The sequence below is a fragment of the Halichoerus grypus genome, chromosome 2, assembly GCF_964656455.1.
Source record: "Halichoerus grypus chromosome 2, mHalGry1.hap1.1, whole genome shotgun sequence".
Lineage (NCBI taxonomy): Eukaryota > Metazoa > Chordata > Mammalia > Carnivora > Phocidae > Halichoerus > Halichoerus grypus.
In genome coordinates this window covers 127,124,702-127,145,652 of record NC_135713.1, presented here as the reverse complement: position 1 = coordinate 127,145,652, position 20,951 = coordinate 127,124,702, and the positions used below count along the sequence as shown (strand labels likewise).

The 20,951-nt window shown below is 42.3% G+C and overlaps 1 protein-coding gene and 1 long non-coding RNA gene across 5 annotated transcripts in view; one reads left to right on the top strand and one right to left on the bottom strand.

Annotated features, from left to right (window-relative positions):
- CDC42SE2 (CDC42 small effector 2) overlaps positions 1-2,415 on the top strand; it is a 144,930-nt gene extending 142,515 nt beyond the window's left edge. For 3 of the 4 annotated variants that reach the window (XM_036076509.2, XM_036076507.2, XM_036076511.2), the window contains one exon: positions 86-2,415. The gene's annotated coding sequence lies outside the window, so the exon portion shown is untranslated. Of the gene's footprint in view, positions 1-8 lie in introns of all 4 variants that reach the window. The other variant, XM_036076508.2, reaches the window with a different exon arrangement.
- A 98-nt stretch (positions 2,416-2,513) lies between these two features.
- On the bottom strand, positions 2,514-19,367 carry LOC144381141 (uncharacterized). The gene is made up of 3 exons (XR_013445844.1): positions 17,794-19,367; positions 3,391-7,048; positions 2,514-2,811 (listed from the first exon to the last, which is right to left on the bottom strand). It is a non-coding gene; the product is annotated as an uncharacterized LOC144381141 (long non-coding RNA).
- Positions 19,368-20,951: the final 1,584 nt, after the last annotated feature.

Below are 20,951 nucleotides of genomic sequence, written 5' to 3'. Positions count from 1 at the left end.
TTTTATAGGTCATTGTGAATTTGTGTTTTCTCTTTTCACTCTTCTTTAATTTGTTGTTGTTGATTCCTTTTCAAATACAAAAAAGAAGTGTGATGGCATCTTGTTCACCCTGTTGTGATTCCTCCAGTGAGACGTTCTTGTTCTGCTCTGAAGAAGCTGTCGTCAGATGAACCCTGCATTTCCTTTGGCTGGCATGCATGCCTTTGGACTCACGGACTTTGGATCGTGGCTTCATTTTTATCGATTATGGATCTGATCTTAGCATGGTCTTTTTTGTGAATGCTAGCACTATTTTGCATTTTTCTCCCATTTTAAACGTTTCTATTGCCATCTCCAGCCCTCTGCCTTATGAGTTTGTTGGTAAGGTAGGACCTGCTTTTGTTAATTTGTCACTGTTTCTGTATATTTTGGAAGGTAGGACATCCACAAGCACAATGATCATTTTTATTCGTTTGAAACTTGAGCAGAATCGGTATCTGCATGCTTTATGGAGTCGCTTCATCTGGGAGGCCAGGAATGAGTGTTTCCTTGCTGCCGTTAGAGAGGGATTAGCTGTGGCACCAAGTCACGTCAGTTTCACACACACAAAGGTAACCTGTAGCTTCTTTTAGAACTAAAATCTGGCATTCATAAGGTGTTCATTTGGTTGTAAATGTTCAATATATTTATTTTGAGAGTGAGGACCTGTATTTGTGAACAGGTGTGGTTGTGTATCAGAGTGTTGTGGTGATGCCTTCATCCAGTCTCACTGTGTACTCATTCTGTTTTGACTTGTTATTTTAATATGATGGGATCCATGTGTTTCCACTAACTGTTAACTCCTGGCCAGTACTACTAACTGCAGAGTCATTGGCCTTTCCATATTCAGACCTGTTTTGGGGCAGTGGAAGTTAACCCAGAGCAATATAATGACTTGATTTGTTAGGACATTGGTGAGAAACCATTGCTCAGGCTCCAAAATGTTTATTCTTCATAAATTATGTGTATTTCAGATACTTCTGTAAGTACTTTCTCTTCTCTCTGAGGGCATGGTTTCTCATTAAAATGTTTAAATCCTATGTCCAATACAGTCCTAACTACATTTAGTAGGATTAATATTTTATGCAGCAAATGGGACTTAGGTGAAAATGTAGACAGCTAAGAAATTAGGTGAGTAATTGTTTTCTTCACATCTTAGTCCCAGGTTCTTACGAACCAGGTAACTGGATAAATAGCTTATAGAGGCAAACCAGGAAAGCAGTGCTTCTGAATAGAACTGACTCAAGGCAGTGGGGCGCTGGGTTCCTCAGTGCTTGTGTGTCTGCAGTTGGGGGCTTCGTAGGTGTCAGTCCCAGGGAGAATCTGTCGAGGAAATATTCATGCTTAGTAATTTAAAAACAGGCAGTTTGCAGTTTAATTTACTGTGTGGATACAGCGTTCTGGGATTTGCTGAGGACCCGTGTTGTTCTTCTCAGCCAGAGTCTGTGTCCTGCCACAGACACTGCTTTGTACGAGGTCTTATAAGAGAGATTGGGCCTTGTCCATAGTGATGCCCTTTAGTCTATTTTGACTTTTAAAATTAGTGGAACTTTTATACTTGTCCTGTAACTCCTGGATTCACAATACAGATTCACAATACAGAGAGCCCTGCTCCTTTTTCTTGAACTCATGATTTGATTTTACTCCTTTTTTCTAATTGATATCTTCTGTGTGGACCAAATACTCCAGTGAGTACTGGAGCGTACCTCCATGGTAAGAGCGTGTAACTGACCTACAGTAGCCACACTGTGTGCAAGAACATATGCCAAGGAAGGTGCCAATAAATGCAAGAAGAAATGACAAAAGATTTTAATATATGAACCTTGGGCACACATTTTTTAGGGAGGCTTTTGAAGAGTGTGAAGGGTGGCAGCTTCCCCACATCATCCGTGGGATTGTAACTCTTGGGCCATGTGTCTCATTTTAAAATTGAATCTAAATAAATAGGATTGACTGTTAGTACTTTGCTGAAATACATGCTAACATTTAGCACGGGAAACAAACTGAATGAAGGTTTAACCAATGCCCTGGATTCTGTTAATTATCTGCATTCTATAAAAGAGGTGCTTTCCCATGATGTAGGCAAGGCATGAAGTGGTGCCAATAAGAAAAGTTCACTATAGTGATTGGGTTCAGCATTTCCAATGCAGCATTATCGCCTTTAAAGAAAGATATTAGCTTTCACTTTTGTTATTAAATTATAGCAGTTTCATTATAGAGAGCAAGTTTGCCTTGATTTTGTTTAAAATGACTTCTGCTCAGCACCCAGAAGATAAAATTGACATATTTTTATAATATAAGCATACTTTTTTTGTACATTGTGTTCATTCAGTGTTGGCTTGTAGATATTAAAAGAAAGTATTGATTTTGATTGATTGAATAAATGTTTTCTTTCCATCCTGGTTTGGTTTTTCCTTTCTTAGTTCCATTCACTTAGAGCATGTTTTTAAGCATTCCTGTATTTTTAGTTAAGATTACTCTCCTGCACAAACCATCACTTTTTAAAAGCCGTGAGCTACTGTATTGGGCAGTTATGGACCATTTCCAACATGACAAGTTTGGGTTGTCACAACTTGAGGAAAGGGGGCCTGCTAACCATCTGTGGTGCAGACGGTGAGCACCCCCCGAGCCCCCAAACGTCACAGTGCCACAGTTGAGAAACCCTGGCTTAGGAGAAAGAATATGTATATACTCACCAAATACATCCAGTTAGAAAGTCCTTAGTGCGTGGGACCTCGTGCATAGGTCTGGTAGGTTTGGCTGTATCATGAAATGTGCCAAGTAAGGTTGGTTCTAAAGTAGAAAAGCCAATGACAAAAATAGTAATAAATACTTCAAGAAATTTTCATAACTTTGTCCTCATTTCATGGCCTAAGGCTCTGAGATAATTGGGTTAAGATGAAGTTCTTTCCACCATTGATAAAAAGTATCTATCTGAAGAAACTGATGGTGGTTTATCAGGAATTCTATTTTGAGCACGTGTTCAAAGGACATGAATAAAATGTGCAAGGGTTCATAAGTTTATCTGTTTTTATAGATTTATCCTACCTTTTTGTGCTTTAGAGATAGAGTTGGGAATTTGCTAAAACTTGTGGAAATGCAAAAATCTACAAAACCGACAGACAGGGAAGGAAATTATTTACCCTCTGCTTAAAATATGCTTTGAGCACACTGCAAAGGAAACAATTGAAATGTTACCTTCGGTTTACTGTCTCCAGTAAACAACAACTGTTGATGTGACTTTACATTCATTTTTATGAGGTTTTCAATGCTTTCCACCACGTAGCTACAGCCTCTGGGCTGCTTGGGACCCCATTCCTCATCCCCCAGTCTACACCTGCCCCTTGATGCCCAAAGGAAAGAAGTTCCTACCAGAATAAGGAGAGCCAGATGTTTGCTCTGAAGCCTCACAAGCAGCTGGGAGGGGGTGCGGTCCTGGCATGGAAGGCTGGGTGACGCTAGTCGGACAGGAAGGTGACAGCAGCAGAGCCAGACACTGGCCAACTCCAACCCGTGCTCCACGGGAGCCTTTACAACTCATGGCGGGGAAGCTTTAGATCGAAAAATGCACTGATCGCTGCTTTGGGAGCACAGAAAGGATCCCCAAGCAAGGATCTTTAAAAATTTTGGGGTTTGGTCCTTTCAAGAAACAGCAAGTAAGATTATTTAAAAATCCTCAGAGCTTCACCTGGTCACCTTCTTAATTTATTAATTGCAGCTGCCTCAGCACATACATCCTTTATACGTCTGGGCCTTTCAAATATTGGAGCCGGCTGATTCTTTACATTAGACCCCAATTCTGTTCAGCAGACTGCTCAGGCACGGCCCACAGACATTTTTGTTGAGGTTTCTGGGTGTCTTTAAATATCATTGTTTCCCGGGCGCCTGGGTGGCTCACTGCCTTTGGCTCAGGTCATGATCCTGGAGTCCCTGGATCGAGTCCCACATCGGGCTCCCTGCTCGGCAGGGAGTCTGCTTCTCCCTCTGACCCTCCCCCCTCTCATGTGCTGTCTCATTCTCTCTCTCGCAAATAAATAAATAAAATCTTAAAAAAAAAAAAATCATTGTTGCCCTGTTCAGAAACAGCACAGACAAGAGGTAAGAATCATCGTTGCTGCTTTGAGCACAGCCACCCGGATTCCAAATTCCAAACAATGTAATCTTTGAGTTTTTCACAAATTTCTGCAGGTTTTGCTTATATCTAATTTTTGCTGCTTGGATAGTGTCTTTGTTGGGGCTCTTGTGGCAAAATACCCCAGACTAGATAGCTTATAAACAAGAGAAGTTGGCTTCGCCTAGTTCTGGAGGCTGGAAGTCCACGATCAGGGAGCCAGCGTGGTCACGTGAGGGGCCTCTTCCAGGCTGCAGACTCCTCAGATCTTCATGTGCTGGAGGGGCCAGGAATCTCCTCGTATGGCATCTCTTCGTGAGTGACACCCTCATGACACTGTCACACACCTCCCAGTCACCTCAGCCTCCTGATACCATCACCTTCGGGACTTAGGATTTCCTCACGAACTGCGGGGGGGACACAAACATTCAGACCACAGCACGCAGCTACAGAAGCGAGTGACTGCGATGGTCCCTCGGGAGCTGCGGCCAGCTCCAGCCTGTGTACCGCCGAGCCAAGGCTGCAGGCCGGGAGCCTCTCCGGATCAGGTACTGCTGCAACCGAGAAACAGAAACAGGCCATCCTTTCTCCTCCCGTCTACCAGTCTGCTACTCCTCAAGGAGACTAACCTGACAGACATTTCAGAAAAAACCAGCCTGCGATGACGGTCAGCTGAGGGATGAGAAGTTAAAGGAAACGGAGGATTCCAGTGCTTCAACCTGTGCAAAGAAAATGCTCTGAAGGGGAGGGAATATCAAAAAGAAATGCTCTCTTCAAGCTTTGTGTTTTGAAATTTCAAAAAACTTTATCATTTATACTTTCCCATTTCACAGCCTGTTCAATAAACCTTTTGTTCGGAAGACTTGTATCCAGGTCTGGGAAATTATTTCTGATTATTTCTTCTGAGGATTATCAGATTTCTGAGTAGCAACAGTGAGCTCTAGAACATAATGGAGCACCTTATGCATACTGGTGAGAGAAAATTATTTTGAACAAGTGTATTCTATCTAGATCCAAACTGTCGAGGTGAGGTGGCAAAATAAAGATGAACAGGCAAGCACGCAGTCAGAAACTTTGCCACACACCCTTTCTGAAAATACCTACTGGAGAGTATGCTCTGGAAGACCCAGCAGAACACATTTAGTAGTATGACTGAAAGGTATCTCAGGACTTTAACATCTGAAGCAGACACAGATGGCAATCTATCCAAATGGGAACAAACAGTGGGAAGATTTTAGGAAAATTGGTTCTAAGAACCGTAATTAAATAGATACCATTTAATAGCTGTAAGATTTGTGCGTTCAGGAATTTTTTCTTGAGCATTATGTGCCCAAGGCTCTGTTTACACACTGGGGATACAGCAGTGAACAAAACGAAGTCCTTTAGCCTCTAGGAGCTTTCACTCTAGTGTTGGGGGTGCAGACAGATGGACATTAAGCCAAACAAATTCTAAAAGAGGTCAGAAAATGACAAGTGGTCTGGACAGCTGGGGATACTGGAAAAGAGTTGCATTTTAAAACATCACCGTGCTGAGACCATGGTATGAAACTGAGACGATCTTAGTAATACGGTGACAAATCATGCACTGTCAACAAGCAAAAAGGATAATTCTTGATATTCTAGTATAAAGTAAAAACTTGTCCGAAGGTAAGACATGATTTTAAGTTAATGACGAGTGTAACTCAAGCTCCTAGAACAGCATCAACCACGCAAATAAAGTTTTGAATGAAATTTTAGAAAACTTGAGAGATACAGGTTTAGTGACAAATAATTGCCTGTCTTCAAGAGCCCATAGGTACATCATCACAGGATTCAAATCTTTTAAAATCAAAGCATAAAAGACAACTACTTTCACAGAACATTAAGGACATTTTAGAAAACCTGACCACATTCAGAAGATGGTGGCGGGGAAAAACAAGGAGAGCACGAGTGCTAATCTCCTTTACATACGTACTGGGAGTGCGTCAAGTATTTGCCCCTTACGGTTATAAACAACAGTGTTTCATGTCAATGATATCTCGATAAAACTAGGAAAAAATTAAGTTCTAAAACTAACAAATGAGGGGCACCTGGCTGGCTCCATTGGTAAAGCATGCAACTCTTGATCTTGGGGTCATGAGTTCGAGCCCCATGTTGGGTGTAGAGCTTACTTTAAAAAAAAAATGAGAAACTTAAATGTAAAAATAAAACCATAACTGGAATGAGGGAAAAGGAAGTCTATTGCAAGCCTCCAATTGTTGCATAAAATCATTTGTCGGATTCAAAGTTGATGAGTGAAGAAGTAAAACTATGCCTATGTTATTTACAGTTAAGGGGGTGACCTGCAGAAGCATTCAAAACGCAAAGGCCTGTGAGTAGGAATGGAATGTTACAAGTGGGCATGGAGACTTTTATTTTTCGTGTAATTCCAGGCTATCCTGTTTGGATTTCATTTTCTTTATACTACCAATTTCTTACTAGTAACATAAAACAAAATAACTACATTTTAAACAAGTTATTAGAGAGGTGTCTTCAGCGGGATGGCAGAGTAAGAAGCTTCAGGCCCTTGCCCCTCCCGACACACCAAATAATAGATGGACGAAAAACAGCTTCGTGAGAATGCTAGCAACCAGTTAAGCTGCAGCAGCCAAGCGAACAGCTAACAGAAAAGGCCACTCAAAATGGTCAGAAATCTTGAGGCTTTTCGTTGGCCTCTGTCCCCGTCCTGCCCTCGTGCTGTTGTGAGGAAACCACCCAATCCTGTTTCTCCCTCGGGACTCAAGGTAGCGAATGAAACTTGCTTGTAACTTTCTGACTTGCCTGGGGACTCGTTTGTCTTGCCCGACTCAGAACGTTGCTGGAAAGAAGGCAGGCTGGAGGCTGCGGACCACGGGCACGGTAGCAGGTGAGAACTGCAGGGGTTCTGAAGACTCGTGGAGTCTGGGGACAAGCGATCACAGGCAGAGGAACAGAAAAGAAATTCAAGTCTCCTGAGAACGGGCAGGAATGAGACTCTTAACAGAAATGAAGCTACGTAAAAGCAGTTCTGGTATGTGGGGAACTGGAACAGACGCACACATGCAGTCCCAGGCAAGATGCGTACCCGGCAAAGATCCGAGACGACCATGAGCCTTTAAGTTGGGCTGATTAGTGAAGGTCTTCCCTGCATGAACCCAGTCTCTGAAGAGTGGGAGAGGTGGCTTTTTCAAATGTCCAAATCTCAACAAAAGATCACAAGACATAGAAATAACAAAACATGGATCAAAGGAACAAAATAATCTCTAGGAATCAATCTTTAAAAAATGCAGACCTTTGACTTGATGAATTTACAAGGGTCTTATGTATGCTCAGTGAGCTAAATGAACATGGACAGATATTAATGTATTTTCTCTTCCTGATGATTTTAACAGCATTTTCTCTAGCTTACTTTATTGTAAGAATACAGCATAGAATATATATAACACAAAATGTTTTGATTGATTGTTTATGTTGTTGGTAAGGCTTCTGGTCAACAATAGGCTATTAGGAGTTAAGTTTTGGGGGAGCCAAAGTTATATGTGGACTTTAGACTACATGGGGTGGGGGTTGTGGTCAGCGCCCCTAACCCCCACGTTGTTCAAGGGGAAACACTATAACCAAATTATCAAAAGTCAAAGAAAGAGAGCCTTAAAGGCAGCAAGAGGAAACCAATGCAAAAAATTCTCAACAAAATACTAACTAGAATTCCATAGCACTGTAAAGGATTATGCAGGATGACCAGGTGGGGTGCATTCCTAGAATGCAAGAATGGTTCAATATAAGAAAATCAGTGTAATACACCACATTTATGGAATGATGGAGAAAAACCAATATTATCAAAGTACAGAAAAAGCATCTGACAAAACACTTTCACAGTAAAAATACTCAACAAACTATTAATAGAAAAAATATTTGAACAAAATGAAGGCTGTAGATGGAAAGTCCATAGCTAACATACTCAGTGGTGAAAGACTGAAGGTTCTTTCTCTAAGATCAGGAACAAGACTTGGTTGCCTACTTTCACCCTTCTATTGAACAAAATACTGGAATTCCTAGCCACAGCAGTTAGGCAAGCAAAGGAAATGAAGGCATCCATACTAAAAAGGAAGAGGTAAAATTAGCTCTGATCACAGACAGCATGATCTGTTATGTAGAAAATCCTAAAGATTCCACTAAACAAAAGAAAATGTTAGATAAACTCCGCAAAGCTGCAAATTCAAAATCAACACACAAAAATCAGTTATGTTTCTATATGCTAATACTAACAATCCAAAAGGAAATTAAGAAAATTCTGTTTACAGTAGTATCAAACAGAATAAAATACTTAGGAATAAAACCAAGATGGTCAAAGACTGCAATGAAAACTCTAAAACATTAGTGAAAGAAATTATAGACACAATATTGAGGAAAAGGCATCCTGTGTTCATGGATTGTAAGACTTAATATTGTTAAGATGTCAGTACTACACAAGATGATCTACAGATTTAATGCTATCTATCAAAATCGCAATGGCATTTTTTGCATAAATAAAAATACCCACCCTAATATTAATATGGAATCTCAAGACCCTGAAGAGCTGATCTTGAAAAAGGACAAACTGGAGGTCTCATACTTGATTTCAAAACTTATTACAGTAATTAAATCCATAGGGGACTGGCATATACAGCCATAGAATCCAATAGAACAGAGATCCCCAAAATAAAACTCTGCCATGTATGTTCAACATGATAATCAAGGGATATTCAACAACGACGACAAGACCACTGAACAGATAAAGGCACGTCATTTCAACAAATGCTGCTGGGAAATTGAATATAAACATGCAAAAGAATAAAGCTGGATCTTGTCACAGTCTGTTTGGGCTACTCTAACAAAATGGCACAGACTGGGTAGCTTATAAACAACAGAAATTTCTTTCTCGCAGTTCTGGAGGCTGGGAAGCCCAAGATTATAGTACCAGCATGGTTGCTTCTGACAATGGCCCTCTTCCTAGTTTAGAGCCAGTGCTTCTTGTGTGTCCTCACATGGTGGAAGGGCACAAGGGATCTCTCTGGAGTCTCTGTTATAAGAGCACTAATTCTATTTATGAGGGCTCTGCCCTCATGACTTAAGTACTTCCCAAAGACCCCATCTACTAATACCATCAAAAAGGGCATTTCAACATATCGTGGCTGGGGCGGGTCACAAACACTCAGACCATAGCAGATCTTTACACAACATGCCAAAATTAAAGTGGATTAAAGATGTAAATGTAAGACCTCAAACTACAAAACTTTTGAAAAAACATTGGGAAAAAGCTTCCTGACAGGGGATTTGGCAATGATGTCTTGTATATGATGCCAAAAGCAAAGGCAACAGAAGTAAAAATATGTAAAATGGACTATCTCAAAATTAAAAAGCATACATCAAAAAATGTAACAGAATGAAAAGGTAACATGCAATGGGAGAATATATATTTGCAATCATACATCTGATAAGGGGATATATCCAGAATATATAAAGAACTCCTACAACTCAATAACAACAAACAACAATATTAAGAAATGGGCACAGGACTGGAATAGACATTTTTCCAAAGATACACAAATGGCTAATAACCACATGAAAAGATGCTCAACATCACTAATTGTGAATGAAATAGACTCAAAACCACAATGAGATACCACCTCACACTGATTAGGATAGCTACGATTAAACACACACACACACACACACACACACACACACACACACACACACACACACAGCAAACCCAGAAAATAACAGGTGTTGGTAAAGATGCAAAGAAATTGTAACCCTGTGCTACCACTGGTGGGAATTAAAAATGGTGCAACTACCCTGGAGAATGTTATGGAGGTTCCTCAAAAAATTAAAACTACTACTACCATATGATCCAGCAGTCCCCTTTCTGGGTGCATATCCCAAAGAACTGAAAGCAGAGTCTCAGGGAGATTTGCTCACAGCAGCATTCTTCACAAGAGCCAAGAGGAGAAGCAACCCAAGTGACCACCGGTGGCTGAATGGAAAAAATCGCACCCACAGGACTATGATCCAGCCCTAACAAAGAAGGAGATTCTGACATGCTGCAACCTGGACGAATGAACCCTGCAGACAGACACTATCCTGGGTGAAACACACCAAGCACGAAAAGACAAATACTGTATTTCACGTAACTTAATATGAGTTTGTTAAATGTAAGTTCTCTAACGTAGTCAAATTCAGATACACAGAAAGCCAAAGAACAGGTCCGGTGAACTCCTTCAAAGGCAATCGCAGGGTGGAGGAACAGAAGGGAAACCAGGTACGATGTACGATTCAGAGTGTAGCCAGGGTACGATGAGAGCCGTTTCGGAGTTTGGACATGGAGCTGAGAAACGCGGTCGCGGACTCGGGGGCCTGACCACCCCCCCCCGCCCCGTGCTCCAATCTGCAGGCCCCGTTGCCCCCAGCTGCGCGCCCGCAGAAATGCTGCCGTCTGGATTCGCATCTACCATTAGAAGGCGCACGGGAGCATGCCCTTCACAAGCACCGGAGACCCCACGAGAGGCCATGTCAGCAGCTCAGGTTACTGGGCCACTGCCCCAGACCCGGGACTAGGCTGTGTCCGTTCCTCAGGCAGCAAGAGTTCCGCACGCACGGTCAGAAGGGTTACAAGGGCTGCGCCAGACGCGCGGACAGATACTCCCGCTTACACAGCATCCCCACGGCGCGGGCACGGAGCAGGGCTTCGGGGATAACCTGATCACGGAAGACTATAAAGACCACTTCATGTTTTCCAGTGGCGCCTCACACGTCACACACGTGGTCACACACAGATCTGGTCAGAGCATCCCATGTGAAAATCCCCACATGCCAACTCTGACGTGCACACGGGACTTCCCGGGCATGCGGGGCTGAGAGGAGCGGGGAGCCCAGGGCGGCCGGCCAGTCATTTCAGGAAATCAGTGAGAGGGAAGCACAGCGTGTTCCCTTGAACTAAACGTCTCAGCGATCTTCCTGACTTGGATTTCGGTTGGCCTCCCATGATGTTCTCTGCTCGGCGTTTGTCAAATCAGTGGAAGTTGCTCTCCTGCCTTGCCGGCCATTTGCAGCTCTCAGATCTTAACAGAGAACCCAAGAACTGTTCCAATCTAGCTCCAGGCAAGTTCCTCAAACCCTCCCTGTTTCCTAAAAACAAGGATTTACAGGTCTAGTGAAAGAAAAATCACCAGCATACGATCCTATTGAAATAGTACACAGTTGATTATGACCTCTATTTTCTTTCCAACCTAAGAAATAAACACAGAAGGTCCATCTCCAGCACAGGTTCAATGATTGGCTTACTCATGGGTTCCAGATTGCCAAAAGCACTTTACAGACCTGGCCTGACAGCGGAGGGAAAGGGGAGCTCAGTGGAAGTGCTTGACTGTGGGGCTACTTGAGGGCTGGGCGGTGGACAAAGGGGAGGAAGAGATGTTTAGTAAACACCAGTCTTGTGCTAGGCATGGGCTCTACTCATTCTCACAACCATCCTATTAAAGAGCTTTTACTCCCTATTTCACAGATGATGGACCGGATGGCTAGAGAGGGTATAGAACTTGCTCAAGGTCAAACGGCTACTACCTGGGTCTGTTAGTCTTATAGTTGATAAGGAATGCCGTGGGGGCATACAGGGATGGACCTCTACCTTCATGCTAGGGAATCCAGGGAAGGCCTCACACTAGCCCACCTGCAGTCATGTCTACACGCACGCCCAGGGGAGGGTTACTGTGGCTTCAAGTCCCACCAGAACACCATGCCTCGGGGAAGAAATAGTTGTCTTAAAAAAGGCATTTGAGGAATTGTTCCAAGACGAAGGAAGGCAGGGAAGGTTGTAGGGCAGAAGGCAGAACAGGGGCCCAGAACAAGGGGTGAAGGCCACATAAGGCCACATAGGGCCTCAGCACTTAACCTCTCAGGGAACAGACATTTACAGGAAAGACAACAGGGTAAAAGAGAGACGTCTACGTCCCTCTGCTGGACTTTTAACTCTCCTTCCCCATCACCTGGGTGGAGGGGGGACACCTGGCTCTGAAACCTCAAACCTGTGCTCATCGGGAGCCCAGACTCAGTAACCTTCCAGGCCCGGTAGACATGAGAGGATTCTGTTCTTTCACCCAAAAGGTGGAACCAGGACAAGACTCAGGAGGAATCAGCGCAAAACATCTTTTAAATTGGGAAATAAAAAATCGTGAAAAGAAATGAAGCAGTAACCCAGAATGCCATTAACAGCTTAACAGTAGTGTCTGCCTTGAGATCCAGGCCACAGTGGGCTTGCAGGCTTTGGGGAGGTGGGAGGCCAGAAAGGAGGTTCAACATGCTGCTCTAAGCGGCCCACACAGGATTTTGAACCTCTTGCCATCCTGAGTACCTGGGTCCCTGCTGATCTCCGGACCACAACCCAACACCTGTCCCTTCCATGGGCTTCCTGGAACAGAAAGCGCTCTTTGCCCCATCTTGTCTATCGCTCTGCCTCTCAAAGGAAACCATGAGCTCAATTAAGATTTAAATGTCTAACCTTGGGGGTGCCTGGGTGTCTCAGTCGGTGAAGCATCTGCCTTCGGCTCAGGTCATGATCCTGGGGTCCTGGGATCGAGTCCCGCGTCGGGCTCCCTGCTGACGCTCCCCCTGCTTGTGCTGACAAAATCTTTTTAAAAAAATGCCTAACCTTGGTGATAACAGAATAACTTTTAAAGCTTCCTTGCTTCTTAGCATGATGAAGCCCTAGAGTTTTAGCGAAATGAAGTGCTTGACAAGCTGCGGTTCAAACCCTCGGTCACGTTTCGCTGTGAATGTCTGCCCTGCTGCAGTCTCAGTGCTGACTAGCTACTTGACCTCTCATACCCTAGGGGGTTTTTATGGATGAGCCACAGGAGGCGGGATCATTTGGAGTTTGGGTTTATTAAGTACGTGCAACTTCCCTAAACATACTTCTGGTCTCACAGGAGCTGAAACCCTCCCTCCGTCGCTGCCTGATTCCTTGCCCTGTCCAGCTGCAGCCCACCACAAGTATTTAGCTGTTCCTTTCTTGGGTTGGATTTCCTTTTTTTTCGGCAATTAAAAAAATTGTGGTAAAATACACAAAACATAAAGGCTACCATCCTAACCCTTTTTAAGTGTACATTCTAGGAGCGCTACACACTTTCTTTTGTATTGTTGTACAACCCATCTCTAGAACTTCTTCATCTTGCAAAATGGAAATTCTCTATCCCATTGCACTACAGCTCTCCGTTTCTCCCTCCTGACCAGCTGCTGGAAACCACTCTTCTACTCTTAGCCTACGAACTTCACTCTACTGGGTACCTCGCATCAGCAGAATCAAACAGTATTTCTATTTTGTTACTGGCTTCATTCACTTAGCGTAGTATCTTTTCTCAAAGTTCACTCATATTGTGGCACTGTCAGAATTTCCTTCCTTTCAAAGGTGGAATAATATTCCACCTCATGTACATGCCACATTTGCATCTCTCCCACCTCTTGGCCACTGTGAATAATGCAGGGGTGGACAAATACCTCTTTGAGACTCTGCTCTCGATTCCTTGGGATATCCACCTACAAGTGATATGCTAGATCACATGGTATTAATTTTTTGAGCAACCTTCAGGGCACAGGGTTCTAATTTCTCCACCTCTCCACCGACACTTGTTTTTGTTTTTAAAGATTTTATTTATTTGACAGAGAGCGAGCGAGCGAGAGCAGGAGCACAAGCAGGGGGAGTGGGAGAGGGAGAAGCAGGCTCCCCACCGAGCAGGGAGCCTGCTGCGGGGCTCTATCCCAGGACTCCGGGATCATGACCTGAGCCGAAGGCAGACCCTTCACCGACTAAGCCACTCAGGCGACCTCGTTTTTGTTTTTTTGTTTTTTTTAAATATTAGCCATCTTAATGGGTGTGAGGTGATGTGTCGTCATGATTTTGATTTGCATTTCCCTCATGATTTATGTTGAGCATCTTTTCATGCACTTATTAGCCATTTGTGTATCTTTTTTGGAGAACTTTCTTTTAGGTCCTTTGCCCATTTTTAAATTGTCTTTGTTGTAGTTGAACAAGAGATCTTTTATTTAATAAAGAAATCTTTAAAATTACTATATATTTCCAATATATATTTCCAGTGTGAATACACTGAGGATGAGTGTCTTAGCCACACTGACACTGGGTCTGTTGAGTGACACCCCTACGGATGCCTGAAGCACAGCCCGCCCTGCCTTACCTTGCTCTTTGTGTTCAGGCCCCTTCCCTCTCAGGGGGTCTTCCTCACATTCTTCTCGCTACGAGTGTGTCTCCCTTCTAGTTTTCCACTTACTAGTTAAAATTCTGACTCTTAGTGTGTTTTAACTTAGAAAACAAGGAAGCGCTCAGTCTCACCAACAAGTCAAAAATACAACTTTAGTGCATTTTCTACATGGAATTGGTTTTAGTTATGGGAGCATCTGGATTATATTTGGAATAGTTGCAGTTGTCAGATAAAGGAGGTGTTGGCCAGGTAAGACTCTACTGGGCAAAGAAATGAAATTCTAAAGGGACACCTGGGTGGCTCAGTCAGTTAAGTATCTGCCTTCTGCTCGGGTTGTGATCCCGGGGTCCTGGGATCGAGTCCCCACATCGGGCTCCTTGCTCAGCGGGGAGCCTGCTTCTCCCCCTGCTTGTTCTCTGACAAATAAATAAAATCTTTAAAAAAAAAATGAAATTCTAGAAAAGATGAAATGGAACAATTAAGGTACAGAACTACAGAAGTGTGAGGAGGGGAAAGAGGCAGGGAGAGAGAGAGGGGGGTCGTAGTAACACATCCTACAGTTACTGAGCACTTGCCAGGTGGCTGGGCACCACCAAAGGATTATACATGGATTAACTCACTTCATCCTCAGAGCAACAATAAAAATGACATGGGTTATTGTTGGTAACCAGTTTGAGGATAGAGAACTAAGGCACAGGGAATATACAGCTAATACGTAATATGTTAGTTACCTGTGGCTGTAAATCATCACAAACTCAGTGGCTCAAAATGTTCAGTGGGTCAGAAGTTTGGACCCAGGTTGGCTGGGTCTTCCACCCAGGGTTTCACAAGTGGGAGTCGAAAGTGTTAGCTGGGCTGTGCTCTAATCTGGAGTATTTATGAGGGAAGAAGCCACTTCCAAACTCACTCAGATTTTGGTACAATTAATTCCCTAAGGAACAGAAGGCTCCACCTTGCTGACTGTTGGCTGAGGACATGTCTGCACCCCCACATTCACTGCAGTATTATCTGCAATTGCCAAGATTTGAAAACAACCGCCTGTTGATGAATGGATGAGCAAAATTTGGTATGTGCACAGGAGTATTATTCAGCCTTAAAAAAGAAAAAAATCTAGCCTTTGTGACAACATGGACGAACGTGGAGAACATTATGCTATGTCAAGTAAGCCGGGCACAGAAAGACCACTATCACATGATCTCCCTTATATGTGGAAGGTGGTGGTTGCCAGGGGTTGAGGGGGAGGGGCGGGAAGATGTCGATCAAAAGGTACAGAGATTTATGCAGGATAAGTAAGATATGGAGTGGTTCTGTACAGCATACTGACTACAGTCAGTAATACCAGATGGCATACATGAAGTGGGCTAAGGTAGGTGATTTTAAGTGTTCTTACCACATGCAAATTTTAAGTATGTGAATTAACAGATACGTTAGTTAGCTTAATTGTGGTAATGGTTTTGCAATGTATACATACATCATCATGTTGTACCCCTGTATGCCGCCATACACCGAATATTTATGCCCCACCTTCATTCATGGGTTGAAATCCTAATCCCTAAAAGTGAGGGTATTAGGAAGCAAGGGCTGTGGTAGGTGATTAGGTCAAAAGGGTGAAGCCCTGATGAGTGGGACTGCTACCCTTATAGAAGAAGCCCCTTCTCTGTGAAGACACAGCAAGAAGGCACCATCCATGAACCAGGACACGGGCCCTCAAAGGACGGGGCATCTGCTGGCACCTTGATCCCTGAACTTCTCAGCTCTCACAACCGTGAGAAATAAATTCTGCTGTTTATAAGCCACCCAGCCTATGGTATTTTGTTACAGCGGCCCAAATGGACTAAGACATACAAAGCAAATACACACAATTTGTAATTGTCAAGTATATATACCTCAATAAAGCAGGGAGGACCCCCAAACACAACAGACTCTTAAAAACATAAATCTTATATGAAAAATAGTAAAGTCCTTAAACCAAAACAATGAAAGAGGGAGAGCAATAGAAAACCTAAATAAATGAGGAAATACACTGGGCTCATAGACCAAAAGACTAAATTTTACAAAAATGTTAATTTCCTTCAAATTGTTACATAATTTCAAGAAAATCCCATTCAAAATTGCAATTGTATGGGGTTGATAAGCTGGTCATTAAATTTATCTGGAAATACAAATGCTATGAGAACAGCTAATATATTCTTGAAAAAGAACAGGGTCAGCCACATTTCTCTACCAGGTATCAGTACGTAGTGTAATGCTAGAGCATTTAAAGCAATGTGGTATTAAGGAATGGAAGAACAGGCTGGCAAACCAGAACACAGACCCCCGAATAAACTCACACATACTGTGGCCAGCTGACTCACAGCAGAGATAGCAATGCAGAGCAGTGGAGCAAAGGATTTATCTTTTCAACAAACGGTCCAGGGGACGCCTGGGTGGTTCAGTCGGTTAAGTGTCTGCCTTCAGCTCAGGTCATGATCTCAGAGTCCTGGGATCAAGTCCCGCATCAGGCTCTTTGCTCAGTGGGGAAGGCTGCTTCTTCCTCTGCCCCTCCCCCTGCTCATGCTCTCTCTGATAAATAAATAAAATCTTAAAAAAACAAACGGTCCAGGAACAATCAATGGGTGGGAGACTGAAACCTGACTCTACTTTACGCACAAAATTCTATTCCAGATATATTGTAGAGCTGCAGTGAAAAGGCATAACATTGAAGTATTTGAAAGATAACACAAATACATTAATGAATGTGGAAGAAGAAAAGACTTCTTAGATCACAAAGAAAGCACTAACCATAAAGGAAACAAGTAATACATTTCTCTAGTTTAAAATTAAGAACTTCCCTTCATCATGACCACATATGCCACTGAGTGGGAAAAGATGTTTGCCACAGATGTGACAAAGGAGTCATATCCAGAATGCATAAGAAATATCCACAAATTGATAAAAATGAAAAAGACTCAAAAAGGCACTTCATAAAAGCAGAAATCAAATACGGGGCGCCTGGGTGGCTCAGTCGTTAAGCGTCTGCCTTTGGCTCAGGTCATGATCCCAGGGTCCTGGGATCGAGCCCCGCATCGGGCTCCCTGCTCAGTGGGAAGCCTGCTTCTCCCTCTCCCACTCCCCCTGCTTGTGTTCCCTCTCTCGCTGTGTCTGTCAAATGAATAAAATTCTTTAAAAAAAAAAAAAAAAAGCAGAAATCAAATGGCCCACATAAATATGAAAAGGAGCTCAACACCACTAATAACCAGGGAAAAATGAGAACTAAAACCATAATAAAATACCACTGCATATCTACCAAAATGGCCAAAATCACCACCACCACACACACCAGGTGGTCAGAGCAGACGGAGTGCTGCCAAGAGCCTATGGAGTAGGCGTCCGCTCAGTATACACTGTAGAAGTCTGACCGGTTCTTGTGTTTATTACCTGCTTCTCATTCCTGTTCAGAGTTGGGCCATTTGTGTTTTCTGGAAGATTTCCCTTAGGAGCCCTGGAAAAGACCAACACTCATTAAATATTCCAGATCCTACGTCCAAATGCACAAACGATGTATACGGAAATAGCTGTATCCATACTGTCTACTCATGAGTGTCCAAAGTTTATCCAACTACAATCTAAAATTCTTTATTTTCTGGTTGGAAATGTTTCAGTTTCATTACCTCTATGGAGGGGAAGTCTCTCAAAAAATTTCAGACATGCCTGGAAAGATGGCCAAGAAATTAGGGGTGCCTGGGTGGCTCAGTTGGTTAAGCATCTGCCTTCGGCTCAGGTCATGATCCTGGGGTCCTGGGATCGAGCTTGGTGAGAGGATCCCTGCTCAGTGGGGAGTCTGCTTCTCCCTTTGCCCCTTCCCTTCCCCCTCTCACTGCTTGAGCACTCTAATAAATAAAATCTTAAAAAAAAAAAAAAAAAATTACCTTGCTCTTACCTTTCTAAAGACAAAGACCACAAGGGACACATGGTTGTGTGGCGCCATCTGGTGGCTCCAATGTATTTTACCACAGCTCCCCGTTCTAGTCCACATTTTTGTTCTTGCAAAGGAGAGGGGTTTCTGCCCATGATCATCTGCCACCACAGTCCAAGTACAGTGCAGCAGAGCTAACACTTCCACGGCATCAATCCCAAACCTATGTACTTTTTCATAACGGGACTGAGCAACTTTCCATGTTTAATGGACAATTTCCCCTCTTTTATGTAGCATTTAAGTCTTGCCTGTTTTCCCACTGAATGTTTTTTCTTTGTGCACACAGAAGTACTTTATGTTATTCTGGATACTGGTCCTTTGAAGGGTATATGAATTACACTGTATTTTCCAACTGTATGGACTTCTCTTTTTTTAAAATGGTATTTTAGGATAAACCTGCCATTTCCTTTAGAGTTTTCTTACAAGGATCTTATTTAAGAAATCCTTCCCACTTCGGAGATTTTGTTAAAATCATATTTCTTCTGTAAGCCTTTGGTACAACTTTTTGATAAAGCCATCCAGGCCTTCAGTTTTGTTTGCGGGAAGGCTTGTAAAATGAGATTCCACTCCTTTAATAGCTATAGGACTACTGAATTTTCCTTCTTGTTAGTTTTGCAAAGTTGTTTTTTTCTGTGAATTTATTTCATCTACATTTTAGTTACTGAAAGTGTCTCATAGTCTTTTTTTTTTTTAAAGATTTTATTTATTTATTTGACAGAGATCGACAGCCAGAGAGGGAACACAAGCAGGGGGAGTGGGAAAGCGAGAAGCAGGCTTCCGCTGAGCAGGGAGCCTGATGCGGGGCTCGATCCCAGGACCCTGAGATCATGACCTGAGCTGAAGGCAGTCGCTTAACCAACTGAGCCACCCAGGCGCCCCTAAAAGTGTCTCATAGTCTTTAATGACATTAATCATAATCATTCTTTTTCATTCTTTTTTTTTTCCATTCCTAATGATAGTTTTGCTATTTTTTTTTCTTGGTCATTCCCAAGAGATTAGCAATTTTATTAGTCTTTTTAAAGAACTTAGTGCTTTGTTGATCCTTTCGGGGGCATCTTATTTATTTCATTACCTTGTTATTAATTATTTTCTTTCATTTATTTGAATTTAATTTGCTGTTACTATTCTGGTTTCTTGAGAAGAATGTTGAATTCATTTTTAGCCTTTCTATAGTTAGGGCTATAAACTTCCCCTTTAAGTATGGCTTTAACCTCAAACCAAAAGGTTTTGATATTCATATTTCCATTTCCATTCAGTTAAACTTTCTACTTTCCACTGGGTTATTGAGGGAAACATTTCTTAACATCCAATTTTTATAATTTTTGTTACTAATTTCTTGTTCAATTCTGTACAGAGAACCTTCTCTACAGGAGTTCAACTTTCTGCAATTTGTTAAGTTTCTTTATGGCTTAACGAAGCCAACTTTGATCAATGCTCATGTTCACCTAGAAGTGATATATATTTTAGAGTTAATTATTAGTGTTCTGCAGTCCATTAGTTTATTAAGTTTGTTAACTGTATAGTTCTTGTCTTCTATATCCTTTAATGATTTTTTTTGATGGGGGGGGAGATTATGTGTGTGTCTGCTTCTGTTATTTACTGAGAGAGTTATATTCAATTTTTATATATGGACTTCCACTTCTGGTCAAGATGCAGTAAAACTGGCACTTTACCCTCATGCCTCTAGTGACTAAAAAACCAGACAAAACATATAAAACAATGCCATTTAAGACACTGGACATCAAGCACTAAAGGACATTAATTCTTGAAAGCAGAAGAAGCAAGACCTGAGCCTTACCACTGCCCCAGTTTACCACCTGAAGAAAATTTCCAGGCCATAATGCAAGGAAGGGGAAACTGAGGAGGAGCTCATCAGTGTTCCAGAGCTGAAGAGACAGGTGAGAGTCCAGGGAGGTGCAAGTGGCTAGAGTCCAATCTTCCAGAAACTTTGAGAACAGACAGGATAATTTCCAGCTCCTTCCATGAGTCTAGTTTAATATTAATACCAAAACCTATCAAGGGTATTACAAGAAAGAGGTATTATAGACCATCTCTCTCGAACACAGATGTAAAATCCTAAACAAAATATTGCAGAATAAACCCAGAAATATGTAAAAATAACCTATCATAACCAAGTGGTGTTTATTCTAGCAAAGAGGAAGGTGAAGTGGGGAGCAGCGGTGGTGGGACAGGGAGGGACACTAGGAAATCTATCATTAACAACACTTATGGTAGAAGAAAAATAATTCTATCATGTCAACAGATTCAAGAAAAGCATTTGACATTTCGCTACATCACACATACACTAGCAAATTATAAATAAAACATCTTTAAATTCATAAAGAATACTTACAAAAACCCTATAGCAATAATTACGATCGATGGTTAATCGTAGTTTTCCCCTTAGGTGAGGAACAAAGAAAGGTGATTCCACCTGGACCACTTCTACTCAACATGGTACTAACTAGTACCGTGACCAGGGCAAGGAGGTGAGAAATAAAACGCAAAATGACTGGAAATAAAATAAAAGTCATTATAAGCACATGAGAGGAGTATCTAGAAAAACCCCAAAGAATCACAAACCTAGAATAAATGAATTAAGATTGCTAGATACAAGGTC